At 48.2% G+C, this 27,965-nt stretch overlaps 1 long non-coding RNA gene across 2 annotated transcripts; it reads right to left on the bottom strand.

The window, feature by feature from the left end:
* Positions 1-345: 345 nt before the first annotated feature.
* LOC132022828 (uncharacterized) lies at positions 346-27,965 on the bottom strand. Of its 2 annotated transcripts, none has more exons than XR_009405750.1 (5): positions 27,818-27,965; positions 19,319-19,448; positions 10,079-10,188; positions 1,489-1,571; positions 346-912 (listed from the first exon to the last, which is right to left on the bottom strand). It is a non-coding gene; the product is annotated as an uncharacterized LOC132022828 (long non-coding RNA). The 2 variants fall into 2 exon arrangements; XR_009405751.1 differs by having other exon boundaries at positions 1,528-1,571.

Here is a 27,965-nt window from a genome sequence, read left to right as displayed (position 1 = left end):
ACTGTGTGCCCAAAGAATACAAAACTGAGAATGTCATTTTCTGGAAAACACACACGCACACACACACACACACAAATCATAGAGCCTAACTCCCTGGTGACCCAGGTGGGGAAACTGAGAACAGAGGGGTTTATGAATTCAACAAAGGGCCAGTGACAAAGCTGATCGAGAAGAGCAGATCCCCCGAGAAAAGTCTCATTTGGGGGTGATGCTGTTAGCATGTAAAAGGCCCTGCTGCTTGCATGCTGTGTGACCTTGGGCAAGTTACTCAACCTCTCTGTGCCTCTTTTCTTCCTATAGACCAGCATCATGTGACAGAAATAAAATGGGAGTCCCACCTGGCACTTGTTTTCTAGCAGACAAATTTAATACAGTAAAGCCAAAAGCGCAAAATACATATATGACGTAATGATACATTCTGTGTGACACAATGTATCCAGAATGGTATCATTCCACATTCCAGCGTGTAATCAATATAGAAAACCATCGGTTAAATACGTTTTGGTTTGGTTTGGTTTGGTTTGGTTTGGTTGTTTTTGCCTTCTGTCTGAAGCTGGTGCCTTTACACAGACAGCTCCTTTCAGTGTGGACCAGCCGGCTCAGAGAGGGCCCTGAGTGGCCCCAGAAGATGGGCTGGAGGACCTCGTCTCACCCATTGTTTCGAGTTTTAACATAAACACTCGGTGAACGGCACGGAGCAGCTCCCTCGAGGGTCATTAACGCCCAGCACACATCAGCTGAGCCTGGTCTCCGAAAGCCGGGTCCCCACGGTTCACCCAGACAGGGCGACGATTCATGGCTCCCGATTATGAAATGTTCTCTCTCTTCCACAGAAACAATCCCGGATGCCGCTGCTGGTGGGCAGGCGGGGGGACGGGGGTGGGGGTTTCTTCCGTCTCATGGGTAAAGGCGCTGGAAAACAAATGGTGGCTTCTGGAGCTTCCCCTTGAAGCAGTCAGTGGGTCCCCAGATTAAAATTCAAGTGTGGCCAAATTCTGTTATAAACGGCTTCGCTCCACCTGGGGCCTGGAAGGCCGGCAGATGTAATCCCCTCTCCTGGGCATACGCTGATGAAAACCCTGCGCCCTCCATCACCCCGAGCCCTAAATCAGCCATCATCCCCGGACGGACTTCGCCGGCCCCGCTCTAAAGCTGTCTCAATTCTGTGGCCCGAGCTTCCTAAGGCTGGTCCTTACCCAGCAATCCAAACAAAAACAGCACTATCGATCACGAAGGCATCAATAACGTCAGCCCTAAAGCCACTCGTGCACATTTCTAATTGTCCTGTCCCTTTTTATATCTTTAAATACTACCATAAGCTTCTAGGAGCCGCTGCCTCCACCTGGGACGGGGGAGATCACGACCCGGTCCCACCCGACTGAAGGCCACCGGGAGGGCACCTCTGTGCCACGAATAATGGTGAGGTCCCTTTTTATAAAAAAGAAAATAAAACACTGGCTAATCCCATTCTGGGCTCCGTGTTCTCACGCATCAGGAAATGCCTCCCAGTGACGCCTAATTCCTCACTGGTTTTCCGACTGGTTCGCATCCCGGCAATTAGGCTTCATTTGCTGTAACAGAGAAAAGTAAAATCCCCAGCTGGCAGGCAATTTCCCCGTGATTAAAGCATCGGGCTGATCAGAAAGTTGACGTTCAATAAATTAATCAAGAAATCAGGAATGAACACCCCTGTTTGATGTTTGCAAATCACACATGTGGGTCGCCAGATGTTTTGACTTCATTTTTACCACCATAAAAACTAAAGAAAAGGAAACCCCGGGAGGGACCCCCCAAGTGCAAACGAGCCCCCTCCACCGCCCCCACCGAGGGCACAGCGACCAACCCTGCAGCTTCTGGAAACTTCTCACCAGCTGCTGAGGGTGAAGCTGCTCCTCCTAGCCATAAGCGTGAGCCTTTCCAGGCCTATGGAAGTGTGTGCAGTGCGGAGAAAAATTATCGGCTCCAAAATTCAACAAGAAAGCAGCAAAATCAAAATTAATAAATGCTTCATTAAACGCCTGCGAAATGCGGCAATGAAGCCTGCTTGCCGTTGTTGGATATGCAGTATTCATGATATCGGAGTCATAAAAACTTCATTACATTTGAGAAAACAGTTGCAGGAATTCCTACGGATGCTATTGGTTGTGGGGGAAATCACAGGTAATTGCGACTTTGATGAATTACCCACTGCCAGATAATTTAACAAGCAAAATCATTAAACTCCTTTCAAATATTTTTACTGCAAATAAATTATAGTTAAAGTAAAGGGTGGGTGTGTTTTAATTTGTCGGAGGTGGTGGGGATTGAGGTCCCCACCGGGAAGACTGCCTGGAGCTTACAAAGGGCTTAGGAGCCACGGAAGGTAGCATTCTGCGAGGGGCGCCCCCGGGGTGGGGCCCAGCTCGCCCTGCACCTGGAAAGCTCAGGTGGCACTAGCGCCCTACGAGGACCCAGGGGCCAGCACCGCGGTTCCCGTCTCCATCATCTCTGACATTCTCCCCCTGCTTCGAAGGCTTTCTCCGGCGCCCCCCACCCCCACCCCACGGCAGAAATGAGCTGCCCATTTCTCCCACTGTTCTCCTGCGAGCCCGCGGCCGAGGGTGCAAGCTGTAATTACATGCTCGCTTAGGCAGTGACACTTCCGAGCCACGCGGGAGAGCTGATTAACCACCTGGTCCGCAGGCACAATTCAAATGGGCACCTGGGAGGCGGGCTACAATGACGGGGAGCGCGGTTGCCCAGACAGTGCTCGAGACAAAGGTCGCTCTCAGAGTCGGAACAGCTCTGCTATCTACAGTCCCACAGTCCTGCTCAGCCCGCCAGAGCTCTTGAGGCTTCTAAGGTCTCCCGTCCACATGCGGGGACACCAAGCAGCGGCCCTGAGATGGCTCCAGGGACCAGGACTCTGCGAATTGCTCCCCGGGTGATTTTTTTTTTTTTCTCCTGGGGTCGTTTGGCAGTGGTGGAGGCTAGGTTGTCACGACTGGGGCGGCGGCGGCGGGGCGGGGGGATGGTGGGGGTGGCCGGGCAAGGGGCTGCTCATAGCATCTGCTGGGGCGAGGCCGGGGAGACTGCCCAACAGCCTACAGACAGACAGACTGACCCCCCACCCTGAATAATCCGGCTGCTCGTGTCAGTAGCGCAGCGGTTGAGTACCCCTGCCCCCGAGAACCTTCCCCACCCAGGGAGCTGCCTCTTGAAGGATCTTTCTTGCACATGGTTTAGAGCGCGGGAAAGCCCAGGTTGGGGGACCTCACAGATTCCGAGCCCACGGCATACCCAGAGCTGCGGGCTGGTGGAGCGACTGTGTGGGGTCTTGCCAGCTGCACAAAACCCACTTTTTTGGCAGCTCTCGCCCCTGGACGTATTTTTGATGGAGTCAGACCCAGATGAGGCCGTGAATCACCAACTTCCAAGAAGAAAGGACTCTCCATTTCTAAGCCATAAATTAAGGGCCAGGCCTCTCCCCGGCCTCCAAAGCCTGCAGCCCCCACCCCCACGCCCATTCCTCTCTCGGAGCCGAGCTCTCGTCTTTCCTGTTGAAATCCCCTTTCAGGAGAGTTGATCCTGTCTAAGGCCGCTTTTAGATCGTTCTCTAGAATGAAATAACATCAGAAGAGATTAATCATAGCCTGAAATTGAAAGGGATGAAGCCACATCCCACTGTGACCCTTTTAATTTTCCTTGTGATTGCCTGCCCAAGCCCCCGATGAACGCTGGCCCTGGGGTGGGGGGGGGATTTTCAAAGTGGCCCTTGGCTCCGAACCCCACTCACCACAGTGAGGCGGACAGCTCCTCGGATTTATGAATTAAGCGGTGACCTCCTAAGGATTAGTTTGGCGCCTCACAACGGAAACGGTGATAAGAAAGAAGGCTCACCAGTGACGGCACGATCAGACGTGATTTGGGGGCTGCGGTGGAATTGCCTTGTGCTGGTAAAGGTACGAGAGCGACCCTCCCGCAAAAACAGTGACTCATTCCCGTGTGAGTGTGAGCAGGGTAGACATTAACTCTGTTTTCCAGGGGATAAAACTGACACTGGAAGAGAGGCCAGGCCTGCCCTGGGCCACAGGCAACCGGTCCTGGGTAGAAATCAGAACCCCGATGTTATGGGCACCCAATAAGAGATAAAACCCTCACCACATGATAAGTTACAGTTTGAAAACTCCCTGTATCCGTGTTGAGGCATGAGAGCACATGATCCCTGATTCGAATAAAAATAAGGATGGACGAGAGAAGAGGAGGAGGGGCTGGTCCAAAGGGAGGCAGGGGGCGGGAAGGGTCTTCTCCCCGAAGTCAGCAGATGGGAGCATGTGGGTGAGCCCTAAGGTGAGTAGCTCCCCGTTCCGCACACAGCCTTCTTCCCTCATTTCAAACCCCTTCTTTAGAAGCAGGAGACTCCAAGAGGCATCCTGGAACCAGAGCCAGGCAGCTAATTCCTGGGCTCCCAGCTCAGCGGCAAGTTGCAGGAAAGACTTAAGCCTGATGATTATAAATTGTGAGGAGCAGAGTCCTGAAAAATGGCCCCTTGCCTGCTTCCATAACTTTTCAGGAAACGTGGCACAATTATCCTTTCTCTTCCCTCGCTTAAAAGTTGAACTGAAATTAATTTTTTTTAAACGAGCCAGTTATAAAAGAAAACTATAATGCCTTGCCACTGGGTAATTCCTTCTTGATTAAAGACAGGGGCTGTTGACAAAATTGATGCCCACTAAGCACATAACAGATGAAGACCCATGTCTGATGTTCCTTTCTGAGTGGATGGGTTTCCCAGGCAGGGAATGAACAGTTTCTAAAAAAGTGGTACAACGCAAACCAAAGTGAATGGGGTGGGGGTAGGGGGTGCCCTAGAAGAGGGTAAGGATATGGGACAGGACAGCTGGTGGTTTTTTTCCTGTCTGGAATTCATTTGCCCTTTTTCTTAGTAATAGCCCCCTGACTTGACTTTGAAGGCATTTAGTCCATGAGGCTCATATGAAGTGGCCCTACAGCCACCCTCTGCTGCCCTCCCTGCCTCCAAGGAAGGACACACAACCCAGCCTGGTTCTTCTCTCTCAAATTTCCTGCTCCAATTATTGGAAACAAGGTGCTGCCTTTTTGAGAGAGTTGTTAAACTGGCAGGATTGAAACCTGGTACCACTGAAAATCATCGTTGACACCAAAAGGGAGAGTCTTCTGGGAATAGAGCCACTATGCCTCACTCTGGAGCAATTCAAGAGCTGAGAACAAACCAGGGCCACCACAGACAGTTGGACAGGGTGTGCACTGCACAAAGTCTTCCAGATGCAGGGGCAAGCGGGGACTGAAAGCTAGCCCCACCCTGCTCGCCAAACCACATACCTGGAGGGGCACCTCCTTGCAACTTGCTCAAAGGTATGAGCTGCTCATTGAGGTGGGTACTGGGAGGGCTGTGTCTGCTCAGAGGGGATACCTTTTTCCTATTCATATGAAAACACCATACAGGCTAGCATTGGCCTGCACACAATGGGATTCGCATTCTGACCCTAAGAGCCTCAGTGAAGTAAGTCAGGATATTGTTGATTGATGGATTCAGCCAGCCAGAGTTGGGTACTCTTCACATGCACCAGAAGACGAGAGATGGGGCTGAGGGACCCCCTTCAAAAATAAAAGGAGGGAGTGATCAGGAGGTCCTCTCTGGAGGGGAATCACCCAGGGATGAGTCCGACCAATCCAGAGGAGATATCTCTCTCTCTCTCTCTCTCTCTCTCTCTCAGCAAAGCCCAGAGATATTGTCAAAAGGGCATTGAGAAAAGCTAGACATTTTCCAAATGTACCTTGTTTTATATTTTTGGCTTTAGAACAATGAAATTGTTTACAGAATTATAAAAACAAGAAAAATTTAAGTGAAAAAGCAAACAATTTAAATGAAAATAATTGCAAATAAAGAGAAAGTATATGAACCTGTTTGTCAAGTCGGTGCTTTGCAATGGGTTTGCAGTGGGGGCCAGCAAAATAGGAGCTGCAAGCTAGCCAAATCTGGTTTGCTGCCTGTTTTTACAAATAAAGTTTTATTGGACCACAGCCCTGCCGCCTCATTTATATTTGGTCTAGGCAGCCACCTTTGTGCTACAATGGCAGAGTTGAATGTTTGCAACAGCCTGGACACCATTAAGGCCCACAGAGCTGAAAGTATTTCCTCTTTGGATGTACATCTTGATGGGACAATAAGAACCACAAATTGTTCTTAGGAATAATAATATCGTTAGCAAGATTATCTGTATTGTTATTTTGAAACACACATGCACATCCATACACACAAACACACAAAGCCAATAAGCAATCATTGCAATGGCTGTCGGCCTAAGAGAAAAATACAAATATAAAATGAAAGTGATTAAGTAAAAGCCTTGTCATCTGAAGTTTGAAGTGGAAGTATCAGTACGAACACATGCTGTCTTTTCCTCTCTTCTATTCCCGGGCTCTGTCCACTGAAAAAGCTTAGAAACAATCTGTCTGGCTGCACTGAGCACCCACACTCCACAGACTGCGGTCTCTAAATACTAATTTCCACTGAAGAGCACCGGGGCTCCTGGGGGAAATGTCTGGTTCCAAGCTTGGAACAGGGCATGCAGATGGGCCTGGAACATCTTGTCACCCCAGGAAGCAAGGAAGCCATTGGACTCCTGGGAGCAGGGAGAGGGCATCAAACAAACACAGAGAGCAACTTTGCGAGGCTCCCACTGACCATCAAGAAGGATAACCACTGCGATTGATGAAGGTGCATCAAATATGTTAAGATCATGAGTTTACAATGATTCTTAAATTCAAAACAAAAACAAAACATTGGTCACCCTTGGAGGTTGCTAGGGATCTAACTCCTTATCCTGATAACTGAAAGTGTAGAGAAAGATGAAAGGATTCATCCTGCCTTTCTTATACCAACTATATTCAGGGTAACTGAATAGCTAATTAGGAAATGTTCTTCTTTATAGAAGTGTTCCAGCTAATAAATGCAGAAAGAATAATACCATTTGAGTGCTGCCATTTTGCAAAGCTTAGTGATATGATGGAGGTCATTAAGGATCATTACTGGCTGATGAAACCATGATGTGAGAGGCTAATGGTCCACTTGTTAAAAAATGCGTTAAAAAAATAACGTCCGACAGGCCTGATTGATCTTAACATCATCAAAAGACAAACAGGCAGACATCGTGTGCCTCCCGGCACGTTGCAGTGAGAAGTCCACAGTTCCACTTCTGACGATTCTTGTCAAGAAATCTAGTGAGTATCACCAAACTTCTAGATCTAACTGAAAGCTAACTACCAGTTTGCAGGAAGCACAGAGAATGCAGGACGTGTCAGAGGACACCATGCCTAGGGAACCAGCAAGATCCAGATTATGGCAACTACTAGAGGACAGATGACATGGTTTTCAACAACAACAAAAGCATAAAAATTAAAAAGGGGAGGGAGACTCATTAGAGATTTCTGAAGACAAACTAACCAAATGCAATGTGTGGATCTTGTTTAGATCTTCATTTGAGCACAGCACTGAGAAGACATGGATGAGGCCAGCAATGGAATTGGACCATTGACTAGATATCACATGACATTAAGAAATCTTTGCTCATTTTTGAAGTACAGCAGTGATATTACGTTTACAAAGTCTTTATCATTTAGAGATACATAGTAAATTATTCTTGAATAAAATGATATTATGTGTTGGGTTTCCTCTAAAATAACCAGTGGGGAGGAAATGGAGGCATTGGATAAAACAAGATTGGCATGTGGTAACTGTCGAAGCTGGGTGATGGGTACATGAGGATTCACTGTATTATTCTCTCTACTTTTTTATAGAACCAAAAATTTTGACAACGATCAAAGAAAAAAGGGGTATCTGAAGATGGAAGGATGAAGAATCCAGAACCTGTCCCACTGTTCCTCAATGTACCTCAAAAACTGACTGATATGGAGTCCAAACTCCCCATAGAAGGGATTGAAAACTCAACTGTCCACAGGGAGCAAATAAGAGAAACCAAGAGAGAGCAAGGAACAATTCAGACAGGTCCCTGCCCTTGTGGAATTCACACTCTTGGGCAGGAAGCAAATGACCACCAGATAATTACACAAACGCAACTACAAGTTTTGGAAAGGAAAGCAGGGGGTCAGAGCATGCAGTAGGGTGGCCTGACCTGAGAATGCAGGGGTGACACAAGGTGTCCTCTGTCTTTGATGCTGCTCACCAAACATTCTTGAACACATGGCAAGGACTGAACTTCCTAGCCTCCTGTGGTGGGTGTGGCCATGTGGCTAATTCCAGTCCAGAAGGTAAGAGAGGAAGGGACACGAGTGTCATTTCTGGGCTGAGCACTTAATGCCTGGTGTGAGACTTGCCAGAGCCTTCTTTCCCTCTGCTGCTATGCCTGGTGGTGTTCCAGGTACCAGCTGATCCAAAGGACCAGAACTTGGAACAAGGATGTACAAAGTTGAGAGCAGAGCCCCCAGCCAACCCACAATGGACATCAGGCTGAGTGGGAAATAAATCCTTACTGTTTTAAACCCATTGAGAGCTTCATTGTTTGAGAACTTCACTGAGCTGTGCTGACTGATACCGGAGGCTTCTCTGAGGAGGTGATCTTTACCTGATACTTACAGGATGGGTAGGGATTAGTCCAGGAGGACTGGAGTCATGGGGGATGAAAGAAAGGGACATCCCAGAAAGCAGACAATCAACAGCTGATCTATGATACTAATATTCACATCCCCCTTACCACAAGCTAAGCACTGTGCTAAGCTCTCCTGTACATCAGCTCCTCACAGCAACTCTATGAGGGGGCAATTATCATTGTCATCCCTGAACGCATGAAGAATGAGACCCAAGGAAGTCTGGCTCCAGAGTCTCTGCCCTAAGCCTCTAAGTTACTCTGCCTCTTGTGGGGTTCTGGAACAGAGCAGCAGAGTGTTCGAGAGAGTCCACTGTGGCTAAAGGAGAGAAGCCAAAGAACAGGTGGTCCAAGGGGAGGCTGGAGAAGTCAGCAGGTCAGAACACATAGGGCCTTTCCACAAGCTGACAGAAAGAAGGACAAGCCATGAGGGTGACATGATCAGATTCCTGTTTTGAGCAGATTCTCTTTGATCATTGAATCACATATAAATGATAAAGGACATATCCAGATGAAGGATTAGTACAAGTCAATGAGAAAATACTTTTGCACAAAAATGAGCAAAAGACTTGAACAGGCACTTCACAAAAAGATCTCCAAATGGCCAAAAGCTCATGAGAAGAGACTCAGCCTCATTAGCCCTCAGGGAAATGCAAATTAAAAGTATAGTAAGATACTCTGCCCACCGAGAGAATGGCATACTAAAGAAACAAAAACAAAACAGACCCCAAACCACTGGACAACAGCAAGTCTTTCAAGGGCATAGAATGGCTAGAACTCTTCACCCGAAGGCAGGAGGATCGCATAGGACTGCCGTTCTGCTAAAGTGTTTGGCAATGTCTGTAAAAACATATCATACCCTGAAACAAAGAGAATCAACCTCTGCCCATCAGAAACAAAATTGCAAGAGAATGTTTATGTGTTGGTGGTGGGCGCTAAAAGGAAATAACCCAAATTCCCATTAAGCAAACGGATAAAAGCATTACAACACAATCATAAGCAGAATACTATCCAGCAAAGACAATCAAATAACTGAATGGAGCCACACACGATAGCTTGCTTGAGTCTCAAAAATTATGCAAGGGGTGCCCGGGGGACTCAAGCAGTATAGCAGCCAACTCTTGGTGTCAGGGGCAGCCACTCAAGCTCCACATTGGGTGTGGAGCCTACTTGAAAAGAAAAGATGTTACGCAAATGCAGCTAGATGCAAAAGCTGGGGGTCTGAATTACTCCATCTAAAGAAAGCCCCACAGCAGGCCAAATGAAACTGTAGTCCTGGGTGTCAAACAGTGGTTCTCTTTGGGAGGGAAGGGGGGGTCGTTTTCCAGGATGGAGCAAGGTGACCTCACGATCCAGGTTGAGATTTCACAGAGGGGCGGAGGCCCCAGCTGACCTACAATGGCCATGCAATCTCAGGATGACGTGACATTTCAACTGGGGGAAAGAAAATTTACCTTGGCTCTGGTGGAGGTAGAATGTGGGTGGGGCCTGGGCAGCAATAGGAGCCGCGAGACCATTTCAGACGCTGTGGCACTTGTCAGGCGAGAGGTGAGGAGGGCCCAGGCTGCATGGCAGGAAGACAGAAGGTGGATGAGTGAACGTGGACCAGATGAGACAGACCTGACGTGGTGCAGCCAACAGAGGGGGCCAAGCACAGTGCCTAGGTCTGTGCACACCAAGCACCTCTGCCTTCCTCATTTCTCTCAAGAGGGAGCCCATTTTGTAGAGGGGCTCTCTGGCCTTTTAAGAAAAGGTTTGCCAATTCCTCTTTTAATCAATCCAAGAAGAATCATTTCGTGTTTTTAAAATACACGAACCTGGGTGTGCTTTCCTGGTGGGATAAACAGAAGTTTTAAATGGCCTTCAGCAATAATAATATTGTTGACAATGGCACCGGCATTGTCATTTTGAAACAGACAGAGCCAATAAGCAATTCTTTAAATTATTTTTAGCCGAAGACAGAAAAGGACTGCAAACACAAAACTAAAGCAATCAAGCATCCACGGTGGGTGTCCAATATCATGTGTTGGGTGGGGACAGCTCGCAGCCCCGGGGCCCTGAGTGGGGTCAGTGCTTACGTCTGTCCTTCTCCACAAGATGTGCTTCTCCAGCTCACCCCCTCCACCCCACCAGCCATGCCCCAGCATATGCCCACCCATCCCTCAAACCTCAGCTCCAAACTCACATTCTCAAGGAAGTGTCCCCAAACTCCCAGACTTTGTTGGTCCTCTGTCAGGAGCTGTCATGTCACCCTGTGAAGTCCCTGTTTGTCGTTAGCTCTGTGTGTACGTGTGTGTGCAGCTATGTGTGCAACTGTTGGTTACCACAGGCCCAAGTCATCACCAAACCATTGTATCTCCCGCTTAACAATGCCCAGCACATGGCAGAAGCTTAATACATATATATTGAGTGAAACTTTGGAGACCTCATAAAGAGCTAATGTTTTCTGAGCACTTGGAAGTGCCAAGCTATCGTGAGCCTTCTCATCTAATCCCCTCAGCAACAGTAATAGCTGCCATTTATGGCAATGCACACTCTAAGCCAGGTCCTATCCCAGACCCTCTCCATATAACACCTCTTCTATTGTTTGCTTCCATCCTACACCATCTGTCATGGTCAGTGTCGTGGTCCAACTCGGCTGGGCTATGGGACTGTGTTATTCCTTCAAACACCAACCTACGTGTTACTATGAAGGTATTTTATAGGTAGGTTAGCAAGAACAGATGACTTTAAATAAAGGAGGTGATCCTTAATAATCTGGAGGGTCTCATCCAATCAGTTGAAAGGCGAAAGTTAAGTTTCCTTGAAGAAGAAATTCTTCAGTGGCCTCAGCTCCTGCCTGAAGGTCTCCAGCCTGCTGGCCTGCCCTGCAGATTTCAACTTACCTAGCCAGACCCCCACCCTGACAGCTGGTTCCTTAACAAACATCTCCTCATATATACATCCTACGGATTCTGTTTCTCTGGTATAACCCTGACCAATATACCGTCTAAACTTTAAAAAGGGAAACTGAGGCAGCAGCAGGTTTCTGTAGTTTGTCGAAGATCGCACATACATGTACATGTGTATATGCTGGAGCTGGGATTGGAACCCAGGCAATCAATTCCACAGCCGGCACTGACACCCACCAAAGGGCTCGACCTCTAGTACCGAACCCTCCATCCCCACCCGGAAGGATGGATGGCCACCGGGGGGGTGGGGGATGAGGAGGGGGCTGCGGTAAAGTAAGTGAAGTTCTACTACAGCAAAAGTTGAGTTAGAAATTCCTGCTGCATTTGGATACGGGTTGAGTTGGGTCAAGGGTAGCAATCAATAAGATTAATAAAGCCCAACTCGAGTTTTTACTCCCCCTGTTGTGATGGATGAGGCCTTTGAAGCAACTAACGGAGGCCTCAGCCTGAGCATCCAAGAGAGATTTGTGGACACATTTATATGAAGGATTCCTTCCAGCTCCCACGAGCGTTTAAGTTGACTTGCTTCAAACCAAGATCAAAGCAGGGGCTGGAGATATTGTTTCGCCGATTTGTATAAATCAGCCAGACAAACTGTGGCCTCGACAACTACTGATGTTTCTCCAGTTGGACGTAACTTGTTAAGAAACATGTCGGGCAGCCGCAAAAATCTGAGAGCCTCCTTGGGATAGAAACTTCTAGAAGAATCGATCACTTGCTGCCTGACTTTACCTTAACTATTTCTGAAGCCATAATTGAAAAGGCCCCAAGGTCCACTTTCCACGTATCCTTCAACCTTTCAGAATGCATTCGAGTGATCATTTTTAACACTAAGGCCTTATGTTTGTAGTTTTCAGATGGTCACAGACATCCTCTCGTCTCAACTTCATAGCAACCATCTGAGGTGAGGGAGGGCAGCAGAGATTTCTGCCATCTTGCTGGTGAGAAACTGAGGCTCAGAGAAGTCAAGGATCTCGCCCCAGGTCAAGCCGACACACAGCTGATGAGAGGGAGACTCAGCTGCTGGGGTCTCTTCCCAGCTCCAGCCTCTCTCTGTCTGAGGATTTCTCTCTTGTCATTTTGCAAATGTTTACTGAGTCCTTCCTATGTGCCCAGGGCTAGACTAAATACTTTCATGCTCTCTTTAAATATTTCCTGATCTACACATTTTCTTTTGTCTTAGGATAGGTTTCCAATGTGGAAGTAGTGGCAGAAGCTACTTCAGAGAATTTCACCAAAGCCTCAAACTCACACGCTGCACACGCACACACACACACACACACACACACACACACACACACACACCAGCCAGAGTCCAGGAGATGTGGGAATGGTACAGAAAACAACAAGAACAACAACCCTTCTTTTCTCATCTGTGTACATCTGGAACTGCCTCTTACACCACAGATACGGTCTTCAGATCTATGAAAATTAATAGCCACCATTTACGGAACACTTAACATGAGCCAAGCCCCATGCCAAGCACTGTTTATATATTAGCTCTTTTAATCCTCTGGAGTAGATTACATTTGATCTCCATTGTACAAAAGAGAAAAAAGAAACTAAAACTCATCAAGGTCAAGACTCTTACCCAAGGTCATATGGAAGCAGGCGACGGGTGGCACACAGGTTCCAAAGCTCTTGTCCTTAATATAACATTGCACCAGAACATGGCCTCACCAACCACCCCTATTGTCTTTACCTATACTTTCCTTTGCTTTGTATCATTAACTTATTATTGAAAAGACACATTATTTTTACTGAAAAATAATTTTTTTTAAATCAGACAACTTCAGATGTAGAAAGCTGGAAAGAGCATCACTCCCATTCTTACCACCACCACAAGGAAACAGGCCAGATAATTTGAAATCTTGCAACTTTTCTTTAATCCAGCAGAGAGCTGAGGTTGCCAGGCAACCAACTACCTTGAAATATAAGGAAAGATAGGTGCCTCCAAGGAGAGACAGGAGCACTTGCTTAGCTGGGGTAAATGCCACTGGACACTGGTAGGAAAAAATAAGCTAAAATATTTAACAAATTGCTAAAGATTGAGTGTGGGCTGGTGAGGCAATCTAGCATTTCTGAGAGCTACACACACAAGAGGAATTCATTCTATACAAGGGTCTGTTCCCATGGCTGAACTGACACTTACAAAAAGATAAGAAAGGGCAGGATGAGAACTCTGAGAAATTTCCCTCCCCGTGTATACCTGAGGGAGAGGAACAGCAGCCACTACTATAGGAAAAACACAAAGCCCCACTGAGATTCTTCTTCCCCATAGGGCACCAGTGAAAGCAGTGTACCTGACAAAAGGCAACTACAACAAAACCCTTCTATTCGTGGGGTGGACATGATAGGCAGGAAGACATCCTGAGCCCAGACTTGTGACTGGGGTTTGGACCTGCTCACACAGTGCCTGGATGAGACTGAAGCATACTCAGAACAGCAAAGAACACCCCCCACTATGCAAACCAGCATCTACTGCTGGCAGAGGGGCAGGAATGTGGGGACAGACACTCACTTTGGCAAAGTGCAAAAAAAAAAAAAAAAAAAAAAAGACTTAAAACGGAGAGCAGAGCAAATATTGAGGAAAGCCCTCTAGCAAGCCAGCCCCCAACCTATACCAAAGCCCAGATAAGTGGACTTTGAAGCTAGTGTGCACTGAGGGAAACCATAGTTACAACAAACCTCAACCCAGCTCAACTCCTAAGTATGTTAACTCAACTCCCCCATACTAAAGGTCTAGCAGAAATAAAGCCATGCTCCATTTCCAGATATAAAAGTTATTTACCCCAGTGTCTACTGTCCTATATCAGATGTATGGCTTTTGGTAAAAAAAAAAAAAAAAAAGTGAATCCTTCAAAGAAGTGAGAAAATGCAACATGTTGTCAAGGGACAAAAGAATCAACAGAATCAGACTAAAATGGTACAGATGTTGGAGTTATGAGACAGGAATTTAAAATAACTCATTAGCATGTTAAAGTCTCTAGTGAAAGTAAAGACACTATGAATCATCCCAAGGGTAATTTCAACAAAGGAGTAGGAACTATAAGAGAAAATCAAAAGGAAATGTTGGAAATAAAGACCTAGCAACAAAGATAAAGCATGATTTTGATGGACTCACTAGTAAATGTAACACAAGTAATAAAATTGAAGATAGTCCAATAGAAATTATTCAAATAGAAACTCAAAGTGGAAAAGAGTTTTTTTCTTACTAAAGGAGAAACAGAGCATTCAAGAATTGGGGGACATGGGGCACCTAGGTGGCTCAGTGGGTTACGCCTCTGCCTTCAGCTCAGGTCATGATCCCAGCATCCTGGGATCAAGCCCCCCTTAGGGCTCTCTGCTCAGCAGGTTCCTGCTTTCCCCCTCCCCCTCTGCCTGCCTCTCTGTCTAACTTGTGATATCTCTCTCTCTCTCCTCTCTCTGTGTGTATAAAATAAATAAATAAAATCTTTTTTAAAGTTTTAAACAGAAGAATTGGGGGACACTAATAAAGGTAACAGAAATATAGTTGGATTCTCAGAAGGAGAAGAGAGAATGAGGCAGAAAAGAAGGGTTTGAGAAAATAATCATCTAACTGGCATTTATAGAAAACTCTACCTAACTAAACGAGGAACATTCACCAAGACAAACCATATACTAGACCATGAAAACAATGGTAAGATTTCTAAATACTTAAAATAAGTAAAAATAGACAATAATAATTTTCCAAAACTAATGATGAACACCAAATCACAGATCCAAGAAGCTCAGAGAACACCGACCCGGGAAGTCAAACAGAACAGACACCTCAGCCACCATATCAGCATGGTTGAAAAGGAAGGATGAAGGACAAAGAGAAAAATCAAAAGTAGCAGAGGGGGGAAATGCATTACATACAGAGGGGCAAAGAAGAATCATATCAGACCTCTCACCAGAACTAGAGAAGCCAGAAACTGATGGAAATGAGGTCTTTGGAGTGCCAAAAGAAAAAACTGTCAACTCAAAACTTATTCCCAGCCTGTGGGACATCTGCAGCCTGCTCTCCATTTTTGTAAATACAGTTGTATTGAATTTATAAAATTCAGCTATATATCGTCTATGACTGCTTTCACACAACAATGGCAGAGTTAAGAAGTTGTGACAAATACCATATGGCCTGTAAAACCTAAAAGTTTTATTACATGACTTTTTACAGGGTCTTCCAACTCCCCTTCTAAAGGATAAGGGACTCAAACGAGTAGTTGCAAAAGCAAAAGCAGTAGCCAGCATACGTAGAAGTAGAATATATGGCACCCGTGGCTCAGAGCATTAGAGGGAAGAATTATTAGCATATTGTTGTAAGTTTCTTAGACTAGACGTAAAGCAGTATCCTATTATTTGAAGTTGGAATTTTTAATTAAAGATTCATATTATAAAACCTAGGGCAACCACTAAAATTGTTTAAAGAGATACAAATAATAAGCCAATAATGAAGAATCATAAACAGAAGGAGGAAAATAATAATGAGTAGAAATTACTGAAATTGTTAGCAGAAAAATAATAGAGCAAATAAATAAAACCCAAAGCTGCTTCTTTGAAAAAAGATAAATAAAACTAAAGATAAAATGTTAATCAGACTAACCAAGAAAAAAGAGAACAAGAGAAATGATCAATTTTTGGAATGAAAGATCAGACATCACATTGCAAAGATTAAGACAATATTATAATCAACCCTATGTCCCCAAGCTTGACAACTTAAATGAAATAGAGAAATTCCTTGAAAGACACAAAATATCAAAGCTCACTCAGTAAGAAATAAATAACCTGAATAATTCTTTATCTTTTAAAGAAATTAAATCCATACTCAAAACCTTTCAAAAAAGAAAGTTCCAGATCAAGATGGCCTTACCAGTGAATTCTACCAAATATTTAAGAAAGAAATAATACTAATTTTACACATATTTGCCTGGAGTACTAAAGAAGAGGGAATACTTCCTAACTCATTTTACGAGACCAGCATTTATCCTGATGCCAAAATCGCACAAAGATATTACAACAAAACTACAGATCCATAACCTTCATGAATGTAGATAAAATCCTTAACAAAACATAAGCAAATCAAATCCAACAATCAAATAAGAAGGGTGATTCATCAGGACCAAGTGGGCTTCATCCCCGGAAGGCAAGGCTGGTTCAACACTCCAAAATCAGTCAACATAACTCACTATATCAGCAGACTAAAGAAGGAAAACTGTATCATCATCACAAGAGTGACCCAAAAAAGCATTTTATATGCACACACCCATGATAAAAACTTTCAGAAAGCAAGGATTTACAACCTACAACAAACAGCATATACAGCGGTGAAATCCTGAGTGCTTTTCCCCTCAGATCAAGAACAAAGCAAAGATATTGCTCTCCTCACTCTTACTCAAAATTGTACTAGTGCATTAAGTCAAGGGGAGAAAAAGTCATCCACACTGAAAGGAAGAAATAAAACTATCACTATTCATAGACTACATCATTATTTACATATAAAATTCCAAAAAATCTATTAAAAAGCTACTAGGCATTGGGGCAGCGGAGTGCCTCTGTTAAGTGTCTGCCTTCAGCTCAGGTCATGATCTCAGGGTCCTGGGGATGGAGCCCCGCATCAGCCCTACTTACAGGGAGCCTGCTTCTCCCTCTCCCTCTGCTCTCTCAATCTATCTGTCAAATAACTAAATAAATAAAATCCTTTTTTCTAAAAAAGCTCTTAGGCATAAAAGCTGAGTATAGCAAGGTCTCAGAACACAAAGTCCACATACAAAAATTAATTGTATTTCTACGTACTAGCAATGAATAGTTGAAAATTTAAGTTTTTAGGGTACCATTTACAATAACACAAACCCTCAAATACTGACATATGAATCTTAAGCACATGCATTCTCCCTATGCTGTAAACCAAAAACCAAAAACAAACAAACAAACAAAAAACCCAGAGATGAAAGAAATTAAAGACCTAAAGAGACAGAGGCCTATGCCATGTCAATGGCTTGGAAGACAATGCTGTTAAGGGGTCAATTCCGCCAAAACCAATCCTTACCATCAACCCAGTTCCATTCAAAACCTTAGCAGGATTTTTTTTTTTTTTTAATAAATCAATAAGTCAATTCTAAAATGTATATGAACAGGCAAAGGAGGAATAATGAAAACAATTTTGAAAAAGAAGAATACATTTAGAGTAAAATAATAAACGTTAGAGAACAGAACCACACTACCTGGTTTCCAGGCTTCCTATAAGGCTAATGGCTAGCGTAGCCAAGACAATGGAGAAATTATTTGAAGAGAAGGTAGATAGATGGGAGAGAGGAACAGAATAGAAAGTCCAGAAATAAACCTATCTCTATGGGTCAATTAATTTCCTTTAGAGTTGCAAAGAAAATTAAATGAAGAAAGGATAGTCTTTTCAACAAATGTTATAGGAATACTATCCATCAAAAAAACAATATCCATCAAAAGAAATTCAACCTGTATCTCACACCATATAAAAATAAACAATAGGGGGCGCCTGGGTGGCTCAGTGGGTTAAAACCTCTGCCTTCAGCTCGGGTCATGATCCGAGGGTGCTGGGATGGAGCCCCACATTGGGCTCTCTGCTCAGCAGGGAGCCTGCTTCCTCCTCTCTCTCTGCCTGCCTCTCTGCCTGCTTGTGATCTCTGTCTGTCAAGTAAATATATAAATAATTTTTTTTAAAAAATTATTATAAATAAATAAACAAACAAACAAACAAACACTATCCGGGGCACCTGGATGGCTCAGTGGGTTAAGGTCTCTGCCTTCGGCTCTGGTCATGGTCTCAGGGTCCTGGGATCAAGCCCCGCATCGGGCTCTCTGCTCAGCTGGGAGCCTGCTTCCTCCTCCTCTCTTTCAAATAAAATAAAATGTAAATAGTATCCATCAAAAAAATTTGATCTGGATCTCATACCATATATTAAAAAAATTCACTCAAAATAGATCCAAGATCTAAGTACAAAACTAAAACTATTTAAAAAAAAAAACTTTGGGAGAACACATAGAAGAAAATATTTGTGATCTTGGCTTAGATAAGTATTTCTTAGGTATGGCCCCAAAAGTACAATCTACAAAAGAAAAAAATGATAAAATATACTTCACAATGAACAATTTTTGTGCTGCAAAAGACACCATTCAAAAAAATTAATAGGAATGCTACAGACTAGGAGAAAATATTTGCTAGTCACATTATCTAGGAAAGGACTTAATATATAAAGAACACTCAGAGCTCAACAAAAAGAAAGCAAACCACCTAAATAAAAAAAATGGAGCAAGATCCGATCAGATACCTCAGAAAAGAAAGTAGATGGATTCCAGAGAAGCCCAGGAGAACGGGCTGACCATCACTGGCCCATCAGGGAAACCCAGGCTGACGCAGAGGGTTCCTTTCCCTTGGCTACAGGGAGAACTCGAAAGTGTTAGAGAGGTGTTGAAGACACACCAGCTCCCAACAGAGATGTTCTCTTTGACGGAACACCTGAGAAAGGAGGCCATGAGACTCCAACCCCGTCTACACGGCCCCTGCCAACCTCTGGGAACAGACTTCCCGATTGCTGCCTCCTCGCGGGGCTCTTCTCCAGCCCTCTCCCAAGCATCCATTGAACAACTGGCTACTGATGGAGAGACACCCTCCACCCTTCCTGGGGGTGGTTTCCTGCTTTCCTCAGTTTTCCATCATGGGAACGTGTTTTATGTTGGAATCCGGAAAAAAGAGAGGAGACAAACCTGCGCCCAAGGCGTCTGCCAGTTGTGGAAGGTCCGTTTCTCAAGATCGGCAACCGTACGCGTCACACCTCCTTCCAACGCGCTGGGGCAGTTTTAGGATGAACAAGCTAATCCAGAGGGGGACAGGGACCTGGGAAGGGCACACAGGAGTCAGTGGTTCAGCGAGGAGGGAGCCAGGACCCCGACTCCTCCCGCCTCTGCCTCCACCTCACCAAAGCCAACATTCTCCAACAACCACCTCGTGCCACGCACTGGGTTGTGGCCTCACATGAGTCTTATTGATCCAGAACAGCCCTCTGAGAACCACACAAGGCCGGCTCGTGGGGCCGTCCTAGCCCTCCAGCAGAGCCCACGGGACTCGCCCTGGGCCGGGGCAGAGCTCCCTTCAAGAGGCAGGACCGCCGGTGAGAGTCCTGTGGTTCCCTCCCCAGCCTCGAAGCTTCTGCGGGAGAACAGACGACGCAAACCCATCACACACTCTGCTTCCCAACAAACCACGCGACCTTAGACCCAGCAGCAGCCAGCGGTTTTAGGGGACACGGGGCTGGCCACCCAGCGTCACCTTGGGAACCAGCTTCCAAGGAAATGCCCGCCGGTCTTAGGGGTCCGCAGGGGGCTCACTCGTGGCACACAGATGCCCACCAGCTTCCCCTCCACGGCCAGGCCTGAGGTCTGGTCACGTAGCCCCTGAAACCCCTTCTGTTCCCCTTCCATGGTAGCCGGGAGACCACAAACAAATGTCCGACCTATGAGAAATGTGGAGAAGGTACTAGAAGAACGGCAACTAGCGCTCGGCAACACTGTGGCCTCCCTTCCACCCATGGGCGCCTCTGCCTGGGCCGGCGGCTCCCGCGCGGGGGGCCGGGGGCGCTGAGCGCGGGGTCTGCGTGGAGAACCCAGGCCTTTGCCCGGGTATCTGGTGTTCGTTTGTTCCAAGTGTTTGCGAAAACCAACGGCACGTTTCTTAATTTCCTGGAGCTTTGGGGAAAACAGGCTCGGGGGAGAAAAACCAGACTCCGATTCCTTTTCTCGCCACCTTCCGCGAACGAAAGAGAAAGCCGAACTCGTGTCTGGCTGAGGACCGTTGAGGGGCTTGAATCAAGGCCTCAGCTCCTCGAGGCGGGACAGGCCGGCGCAGCTCCCGAGGGACCCGGACGCCCGCTCTCCCTCCGGGTTTCGATCCGAGGACCCCGCCGGCCACAGGGGCGCAGGTGAGTCCCCGCAGCGTCAAACCCAAGTGTTCCCCACCTCCCAGCCGGTGGGACGACTCTTCGAGTGGGGGTGGGGAAGAAGGGAGAGGAAGGAACACCACAGCCCGTGGACCCTTTCTCTCCGGGGCCTTTGCACCATGACCGCCATCGCAACACACAGCTACCTTGGCCTTGAAGAACTGGGACGTTCTACAGAACAAGCTGGAAATCCTCTTTTTTGGAAGCTTAGCAGGAGCCCAACATACCAGGTATCTGTCCAGGCCTGTTTCAGAAGGAGAAACCCCAGCCAAGCACATAAACAACCCCCCACCGCGTTTTATCATCCAATGGCGGCCAAACACAGGTTCTTACTGTTATCTCATTAAGTCCATTAAATATGTAGGAAAGAAAAATGCCTTCACATCTTGGGTCTGGTTTAAGCTATCAGGGAACAGATTAGAGTTAATTAATGCCGTGAACTCTGAAACCGCCAGCCGGGAGGTTCCCATCGGAATCCACACCTGTCACAGATGCGACGTACGAAATCTAAGGGAGCACAGACGTGTGCCCCCGCCCCCGTCCCCGCACCCCCGTGCTAGAACCCTGAGTGCCTGATCTGTGACTTCTGAATCTGGATCAAGAGATAACCCCCCCCCCCCCCGGGACACAGAGTCGGTGGACTCCAAGCAGAAACTGTGCAAAGGTCTCTTGCTGGTGCTCAGGAAATTGCCACGGGTTCCAGGCCGCAAGGCGAGACCGCTAAGTTCCTGCCGGCAAGTTGGAAAGAGCTTATCAATTATTCATGCAGCCGAATAAACAGGGATTTTATCTTGTAGCATGAATCAAGAGATAAAAATTCCATTTCAAGAGGGAGGGTGCAGACGAAACCCTGAATGTTAATTGTAAACTGAAAAAAAGAAGGAAAGAAGAAATAGGTAAGGGTCTTCTGCCTCGCCTGTCCAGCAGCACCTGTAGGCTCCTCCGTCCCCAAGGGCGTGCCTTTCACCTTGAAGGTAGCGTAACTCCTCACCGCACGTGGCCCAGCCTCTCCACTGACTCTCAGTTGATGGTGGGGGCACCTTTGGATGGATTGTGAAACTCCCAAGCAACCCCACCTATCGGGTATTTCTATTTAAAATCAATTTGCTGCCTCCAGCCTGAAATCCGAAGCAGAGGAAAGTTCGTGACCTAGTACGGTGAAAGGTTCAGACAAAACAAAACACGGGCAAAGCAATATGCGGGATATCGGGATCCAAAAAGAGAGGATGACTTTGCTTTCTGCCCTTCGGTGCCCCCTTCTCCCGCGGCCCTGCACGTGCCCAGGCCTGAAAGGCTGGTAAATTAGCCCAAAAGATGAAATTGGGGGAATGAGTGGTTTATTTAGACATTTGCGTTATTAAATGTGATAACAGATCGGAAGAAAATTTATGTAAGGGCAGAAAACAAGTTGTGGCGTGTGGGCTTGTCCTCAGGTGGTGCCGTGCGGGACTCTGATTTGCATTCCTTCTCTCTGCGTTTTCCAAAGAGTGTATTAAGAGCACTGTTGATTTTATAATGGGAGAGAAATAATAAACTTTGTGCTTTCTAAACGTATTAGATATATTAGCTAATAAATTAGCTCTGTGAGGTGCTTTTCATAATGGGAAGAAAACAATAAACATTATTGCTGGGGGAAAAACATCCACAGTCAGAAGCCATGCATGTCCCTGCCTTCCTTTTGATTTGCCTCTTCCACGAAAAGCCCCTCAGACCAGAGGAATCGTCACAGGAGGTTTGGGCCATGCCACTCAGCGGGTGGCCGGCGGCGGTGGAAAGGGGAGACACCCCCCTCCCCACACTCTGGGCAGCCTGTTCTGCAAACACTTGCAGGAGTGGGGAGGGGGCTGGACCACACTGCTGGGTCTAGGCACGGAGGGAACAATTCTGACTCACCCACCGCCATCCTGGTAATCCCTCTGCCCCTTGCCATGCCTCCGTTTCTCCGTGTTTGAGAAGAGGGAGTCCGTGGTTTCTCACCTCTGTTGCTCAGACACAGAAAGTTGCCATAATATTACTAAATTTATCTGTGTAAGGGCCCGCACGTGTATTGACGGCAATTTCTCCCTTCCCGCCTCCGGCTCCCGTGCCCGCCCGCCAGTCAAACATGCCGGATGTCCTGCCTCAGAGACACACATACCTGAAAGGCATGTTGTCTGCTGTGTACAGTCCTGTGCTTGAAGTTTACATGAGAGAGCCCTTCTGATTCTTTCCTGACACGCTGCGCCTCCTAGATCTCTCCACGTCGCATTTGTCTCATTCATTGCTCCAATGGCCGAGGAGCTCATGTTTGACAGAAATGCGTAGGGGACCGCCGCTCCCCCCCACCCCACAAAGAGCGCCCCAGTACAGCTAAGGCTGCGGAGGATGCCGCTGAGGCCAGGGAAGAGGGAGAGCTGCCTCCTTTCCCATGTCCTCCTCCTGAGGAGGCCCCCAAGGAACCATCTGAAAAAGAACGAGCTAGAAGACCTCCTGAGGCCCTCCCGCTCTGACACCCTGCAGAACAGAGCCCAGTGTGAGGTCCTACATCTCTGTGTTTGGGGGACACAGCCACAACAGCTACCGTCTTACCAAGGACACTCCACCCACCAGGCCTCACGCTAAGGGGCTTATCGCATCACCTCCCAGGATCCACCCCCAAACCCTCCAAGAAGTCTCACTTTTGATGAGTCAAAGGCTCAGAAACATTGCCCAAAGTCATGCTGCCCGTCAATGGCAATGCCAGGAGAACCCCCTCAGACACCCAAAGCCTCCCTTCTCCCCTCAGGCAGGAGCCTCTCCTCAGCCTTGGTATCGACACTGAATGTTCTTTTTTATTTTCATTTTTTAAAAGATTATGCCACAGGGAAGATTCCTATGAATCTTTTTTTCTTTTAAGATTTTAGTTATTTTTCAGAGAGATGGAGAAAGAGAGTGCACAAGCAGGGGGAGTGGCAGGCAGAGGGAGAAGTAGGCTCCCTGCTGAGCAAGAAGCCTGACCGGGGACTCCATCCCCAGACCCCGGGATCATGACCCCGATCTGAAGGCAGACGCTTAACCAACTGAGCCACCCAGGTGCCTCAACACTGAATGTTCTCAGGTAAAATGGACTGGACCAACCCATTCTCTCTACAATCCACCTGTGAGCCCTGGTGGGTCTAAGTAGCTCCAACTTGTCCATCAGTCCTGAATGGTGAGGACTGACTGGGTGTTCTGTGGACAGACCTACTGGCATTGGACTGGGTGGCTCTTCCAGTGATCCCACAGCCAAGCATGAGCAGCCCTGGCATCACAGAGGCTGGGCTGGGTGGGGGCACCTGGAGATTTAGAGGGAAAGCCAACCCCAAGCCTCCAGTTAAGCAAGCCCGGCAACCCTAGAGCCGCAACCTCCTCTTCACTCAGCGAGAGGCTTCAACCCTCCCCACCATGCTGGCTGTGTGGCTACTCCTAGGGGAACACAGGGTCCCACCCTTGGAAGAGTGCCCTTTCCGCGCAGGAACTATGATGCAGCTCCCCAGTTTGGGAATCTGTAATCCAAGGGTGAATGAATGCATTAGTGAACACTACTAATTAATAAATGTGAAGATACAATGAACAAATGATTCAGCTTAGGTACCACCCAGAACAATTGTGACAACTGTGATGTTAGTCATTCTACTCGTCTATCCACCTGCCCACTGTACCTGCCTCCCATCCATCCATCCATCCATCCATCCATCCATCCTTCCTTCCATCCATCCTTCCATCTACCCATCTACCTACCCATCCCCCTGGTCATCCATCCATCCATCTGTCCCCCCATCCATCCATCTGCCCACCCACGCACGCATCCATCCACCCATCCATCCATCCATCCATCCATCCATCTACCCATGTTCAATGAACACTTATGCCGGGTGCTGGGCTAAGTCCTCTAATGTCTCCCAGCTCCTACCACCGCCTGATGGAGCAAGCAGACGGACAGGTATGAGGAATCCTGGGTAGGGGGAGTTTCTGGGAAGCCCAAGGCATCTTCTCCGGGGAAGGCAGGTGAACAAGAATCCATTCAGGACCGGAGCTGTTTAGAATAAGGCTGAGCAGCCAGACTGTCAAGTCCCAGACCACATCGTCATCCAGGCTCCATCTCACACCGGCTGTGTGACCTCTGACTCTTCTCCAGAGCCTCAGGACCAGAGAAGACTGGATCCTCTGCCCCAAGCTCATGTCTGCAGACACCGACTTCTTAGTCCCACTGGGCAGCGCGAGCATCATACCCATTTTCAGAGGAAGAAACCAGGAGTCAGAGTGAGCGGCGGAGCTGCAGCTAGGGTGAGGCCAGTGAGATGCCCGGGACTCAACACGTGAGGGGGTACTCACTCTCGGGCTCATATAGGTGCAGGGTGAGCGTCTGAGAGCGAGTGACCCCTTCCGTGTTGCACCCTCGGTGTCTCGCTTGCCTGGTCCTAGCCCCAGCCCCAGCCAGCTGCTAAGTCGTAGCATTAAGACGCACGAGCGCGTCTTCTGAGGCAAACCCAGCGCTCATTCTGTAGAGCGGCTCTGCTCATTCCGCGCAGCAAAGATGCAGTGAGCCTCCGTGACACACAAGGCACGAGCTGGGCACAGGCGTGCACTGGGGCAAGGGGAGGAAGGCCAGCACCATGGCAATTACCTGACGGCCTTGGGCTCCCCTGCAGGGCAGAACATGGTTTCCCTGCCTCAGTTTCTCCATCTGGAACATGGAGGCCCCTGTGAGGATCTGGCCAGTGTGACACTCTGTAGGCAGGAATGGTCACCAAGAGGGGTCCAGCCACTCTGGCCGGTCCCTCACTTCATCCGGGGCTGCCCCCCACCCTCCCCAACCAGGGAAGCCAGCCTGGCTGTTTATTTGGTTATTAGATAACCAGGTCTGGGCACTGTTTCTTTGATCAGACACCCCTGATAACAAGCAGAGCAAACAGACCGTTTTATAGCGAGATTTCATGGGGCGATCGCACCTTCCCACGGTGTTTTCAGCAGAGACAAGGATGAGGAGGTAGGTGTGTGGGGGGGCGGGGAACGAAGAGGCTCTGTTCTGCGGCGCTTTCCATTGACCCCTCGCCCCCTGGCCGTGGATCTGGGGGGAGGGGGGAGGGAGGAAAGAGCCAAGCCTGCCCGGCCGGCCTCCTCCTCTGCCGTCATGGTCCCCCGGCTCAGGGCGGCCTCCCTCACGCTGGCTGTGCATGGACCCAAAGCAACATCCCCTGGCCCCCCTCCTCCACCTCCATGCCCCCCCCCCGCTGCTCCCCTGACTCTGATCGCCTGGGGAGGGTCCCTACAGTTAACAACCGGAAAAGCCCAGCTCTAGAGGCCAAAATGGGATCATGCCCATGGATGTGACTCAGCCAGAGTGGGGGCTTGAGAAATAATTTGCTTGTCCCCCACACAGCCTTCTAATTACCAGCATTTCAGATGTTCTCAGGGGACTGCTCGGTATGCAAGAAAGGGGTGAGGGGCGGGGCATATACCCCCCCTTCCTCTGGCAAAATGCACAGTCAGGACAATATAATCTTTTTTTTCTTTTTGGTTAAAAATAAATATATGTTTGAAAGCCGTAAGTTTGAGCACTGGTTCCTTCTTTGTCTTGTTTGATCTCCTTGTAACGAGAGCAGAGTCTTGTTCAAACACTGTTCATTTTCTTTCCTTTTTTTTTGTTTTCGGGAGTAAAATCTGCCTTAAAACCGGTAGCTCACCTCCCTGCCCTTCTGTTCCCTCACCGGGGGAGGAGGGGGCATCCTGTCCTCTCCAGATGCCCTCTCCCAAGGGGCCCCCCCTGCCATTCCCTTGATGAGGGCCGGTCTCCGCAGGGGGGTCTAGCTAGGACTTAGGAAGTGCTCTGTCCCCATGCTTCCCCCTCATCCCGAAGCCTCTTCCCAAAAAGGCTGTTATTATAGCATGGGCTTTCCCCTTGAGGATCTTCAGGCTCGGAAGGGAGGGAACAGCGCAGGGAGACGGACACCCCCAAGGAGACACAGAGCGTCCTGGTCACAGCAGCATCTCTGCCACCTTCCAGCTGTGTGGCCTGGGGACAGCAGCCCAACCTCTCCAAACTCAGTTTCTCCATTCTGTAAAACGGGGCCACAATAATTCCTACTTCTCATCGGGTCCTTTGGATGTAAGCTACGCGCGCCTAAGGCACCTCGCCCGGCCCAGGCTCTCGCTACACCCTTGGCAATCCCTCTCATTTATAAATAAGCCAGCCCAGCAATTCCTAAACGGGCACCATACTTCTCAGGAAGTCCCACATCTAAGAGCAGTACAGTAAGTTCTAAAAGCCCCAGATTATCACCGCACCTGGGACATCCATGTCACAGACCCTCCCCACGCCAAACCCCATCAGCCGTCTGAGACTTGAAAGCACCTGCCTTCGGAAAGCCCCGAGAGCCTCCCTCAGTTCTGGCCGGGACAGCACGCAGGTCTTGCAATTATCCGGAGGTATACGTTCCACAGATGTAAAGACACATACTTGCCACGAATAACCACAATTATGCAATCATAAACAATCATCCTGAGCAACTCCCCTCCCGCCACGGAAGTCAGCCGTGCCACTCCAGGTTTGTCTGTGCAACAGCCCAGGTGCCCGCGGAGGGCTGGACTGGCCAGTGACGGCAAGGCTGCTCTGGTCTCGTGCTGTCCCCTGCAAAGCAGAGAGCCCAGAAAAATTTTCATTTTCAGGAAGGGAACTGATGGTTTCTCTCACATCTCCATTCGTGTAGGATCATGCTGTGGCCTCATTCAGCACTCTCCACTCATCTCTGCTGCGCCCGGAGAAGAGGGACATGGAGCCCCAGCTGGGTGGGAGTGTCCCCAGATCCGGGGTCCCTGACATTGCAGTTAGCTGCAGGGCTCCCAGGGACCTCACCTACGCTTCTGGCAAGGAAGCCAAAGGAGGGGTGCTGTCTTGGAGCCCCCACCCCACGACAGGTGCGGACCCATCGGTCTACGAATCCTTCGAAGGGCAGCCGATGGCTTGGAGTGCAGCCGGGGCACAGATGGCTCCTGCGGTCCCCTCGCCCACCTCGGGCGTAGCCTCCGTCTCTCGTCTTCCCTCCCCTTCGCTCGCCTCACACTTCCTCCCCGGGTCCGGCTCTCCTCCTTCTCTCTTTCCTGAGTCTCCTGCTTCCTTCTTTGTCTCTGTGGCCCCCTCTCTGCCTTCCAGTCCTTCCTCCCTCCCTCCGCTCTGGGTCTCTCTGGTTTCTCCCTCTCCTCTGTCCTCCCAGCGAAAGGCGACCAGCATGGACGGATCCTGATCCACGCACCCCAGCCCTCCCCCCCTCACCAGGCCTGCCCCGCACAGCTTTGCTTTCCGGCACCCAAACGGTCCATGCGGGCAGGAACAACCCGGCTGAAACCTTCCAACCCAAGTGATGCTTTCTCTCTGCCTCATTCACAAATCCAACAGCTGGCAGAGAACCTCCTTCCCAGAT

The sequence above is a fragment of the Mustela nigripes genome, chromosome 7 (genome assembly GCF_022355385.1).
Source record: "Mustela nigripes isolate SB6536 chromosome 7, MUSNIG.SB6536, whole genome shotgun sequence".
Taxonomy (NCBI): Eukaryota; Metazoa; Chordata; class Mammalia; order Carnivora; family Mustelidae; genus Mustela; species Mustela nigripes.
The sequence above is the reverse complement of the archived record's forward strand: the minus strand, read 5'-3'. Positions and strand labels throughout refer to the sequence as shown.